Source organism: Phocoena phocoena, chromosome 1, assembly GCF_963924675.1.
Source record: "Phocoena phocoena chromosome 1, mPhoPho1.1, whole genome shotgun sequence".
Taxonomy (NCBI): domain Eukaryota; kingdom Metazoa; phylum Chordata; class Mammalia; order Artiodactyla; family Phocoenidae; genus Phocoena; species Phocoena phocoena.
The window spans coordinates 24577293-24580002 of NC_089219.1; the positions used below are offsets into that span (position 1 = coordinate 24577293).

The 2710-nt window shown below is 39.6% G+C and overlaps 1 pseudogene; it reads left to right on the forward strand.

Annotated features, from left to right (window-relative positions):
- The first annotated feature begins 1286 nt into the window (after nt 1–1286).
- Nucleotides 1287–2007, forward strand: LOC136130383 (large ribosomal subunit protein uL30 pseudogene; annotated as a pseudogene).
- The last annotated feature ends 703 nt before the right edge of the window (nt 2008–2710 follow it).

Sequence of the window (2710 nt, forward strand, 5' to 3'; positions counted from 1 at the left end):
CAAAACTATTTCATCACCACAAAGATCCTCCTACTCCCCCTTTACAGCCATAACCACTCCTCCCCCCACCCCTTTTCTAACTGCTGGCTACCACTAATCTGCTCTTCACCTCTGTAATTTTGTTATTTCAAGAATGTTATATTGGGACTTTCCTGGTGGTCCAGTGGTAAAGAATCCTCCTTACAATTCAGGGGACACAGTTTTGATCCCTGGTCAGGGAACTAAGATCCTTATACCACGGGGCAACTAAGCCCACCCACCGCAAGTACTGAGCTTGTGCACCTCAACTTGAGAGCCTGCATGCCACAACTACAGAGCCCACACACCCTGGAGCCTGCACACCACAACTAGAGAAGAGAAAACCCACGCGCCAGAACTAGAGAGAAGCCTGCGTGCCGCAACTAAGACCCCATGCAGCCAAAAATAAATAAATAGTTTCAATGAAGAATTTAAAATATATATATATTGTATTAGTGGAGTCATATAGTATGTAACCATTTGAGGTTGGCTTTTTTCACTCCGCATAATTCCCTTCGGTTCTATCCATGTTGCATGTATCAATGTTCTTTTTCATTGCTGAATTAACTAATATTCAGTGGTATTGCTGAACCATTGAATTCAACCACTGAAGGACATTTTGCTTGTTTCCAGTTTTTGGCTATTACAAGCAAAACTGCTATAAACAATTGTGTACAGCTGTTTTGTTTTGTGAACATAATTTTCATTTCTCTGGGATAAATTCTCAAGAGTATAATTTTAATCATTATAAGATTACTTGCCATTTGGGTTTTTCTTGAGTCAACTTTAATTGTTATATTTGCCAGGAAGTTGTTCCTTTCATATAAATTTGGAAATTTATTGGCATAAGTTTACAACAGTTTTCTCTTAATATCTTTTATTTATTTATTTATTTATTTTTTGCGGTACGCGGGCCTCTCACTGTTGTGGCCTCTCTCGTTGCAGAGCACAGGCTCCAGACACGCAGGCCCAGCGGCCATGGCCCACGGGCCTAGCCACTCCGCGGCATGTGGGATCCTCCCGGACGGGGCACGAACCCGTGTCCCCTGCATCGGCAGGCGGACTCTCAACCACTGCGCCACCAGGGAAGCCCCTCTTAATATCTTTTAAATCTAAGTTTTCTCTGTAGTTATAGCCCCTTTATTATTTACAATATTATTTATTTGTGCTTTTCTTTCTATTCTCATTAAATCTCACAAGAGATGTGTTTACTCTGTTAGCTTTTCAAAAAGAAAAACATTTTTTCTTCCTCTTTTCCATCTGGAACCATGGAGGGTGCAGAAAAGGAGAAAAAGCTTCCTGCTGTGTCAGAAGCCCTTAAGAGTGAAGGAATTTTACAGAGCTGCTGCTCAAGCATCTAAAAAAGAAGTTTGCCCCCAAAATGCTGTGAAATGCAAGGAGGAAGCTTACCTTACAAAAAAGCTAAGTACTATCACAAGGAATATAGGCAGACGTACAGACTGAGATTTGAATGGCTAGGATGACAGGAAAAGCTGGCAACTTCTATCTACCTGAGAAACCCAAACTGGCATTTGTCATCAGTATCAGCGGTATGAGCTCAAAGGTCTGCAAGGAGTTTCAGGTTCTTTGCCTTCGCCGGATCTTCAATAGCACCTTCTTTGAGCTCAAGTTAACACTGTGAGGATTGTGGAACCATGTATTGCCTGGGGGTACCAGAACTTGAAGTCAGTAAATGAATTGATCTACAAATGTGAGTTATGGCAAAATCAACAAGAAGTGAATTGCCCTGACATGTTAACACATTGATTGCTTGATGTCTTGGTATATTTGGAATCATCTGAATGGAGGATCTGATTCATGAGATTTATACTGTTGGAAAACACTTCAGAGAAGCAAACAACTTCCTCCAGCCCTTCAAATTATCTTCTCTGACAGGCAGAATGAAGAAAAAGACCACCCATTTTGGAATGTGGAGTTGCGGACAACAGAGAAGACCAGATGAACAGGCTTATTAGAAGGATGAACTAAGGTGTCTACCATGATTATTTTTAAAATCTAGTCAGTTAATAAAAAGCGTCTGATTTCAAATTGAAAAGCAAACAATTTTTTTACTTTGGGTCTTTTTCATTGATTTCTACCATTAATTACGTTGGTTATTACATCCTTATGTTTATGTTTCTAGGTTTATTCTATCAATTTTTTCTTTTACATTTAGTTCATTAATTTTATCTTTTATTATTTTCTGATACAAACATTTAAAGCCATACATTTCCCTTGAGACTCTATTTTCTCTGCATCCTACAAATGTTAAATGTAATATCTTTATAATAACTTAGTTCTATGTATTTTTCTATTTCCAATGTGATTTCTTCTTTTTTTTTTTTGCGGTACGCAGGCTTCTCACTGTTGTGGCCTCTCCCGTTGCGGAGCACAGGCTCCAGACGCGCAGGCTCAGCGGCCATGGCTCACAGGCCCAGCCCCTCCACGGCATGTGGGATCTTCCCGGACCGGGGCACGAACCCGTGTCCCCTGCATCGGCAGGTGGACTCTCAACCACTGCGCCACCAGGGAAGCCCTGATTTCTTCTTTGACTCATGATTTATTTGTTTCTTTTTAAATTTCTAAATATATTTGTTTTAACTTCTATTTAACTTTAATTTAATTTAACTTTTATTATCTTCTAATAACTTCTAACGATAGTGTTGTGTTATTTTTTTAATGGTTTTTAATT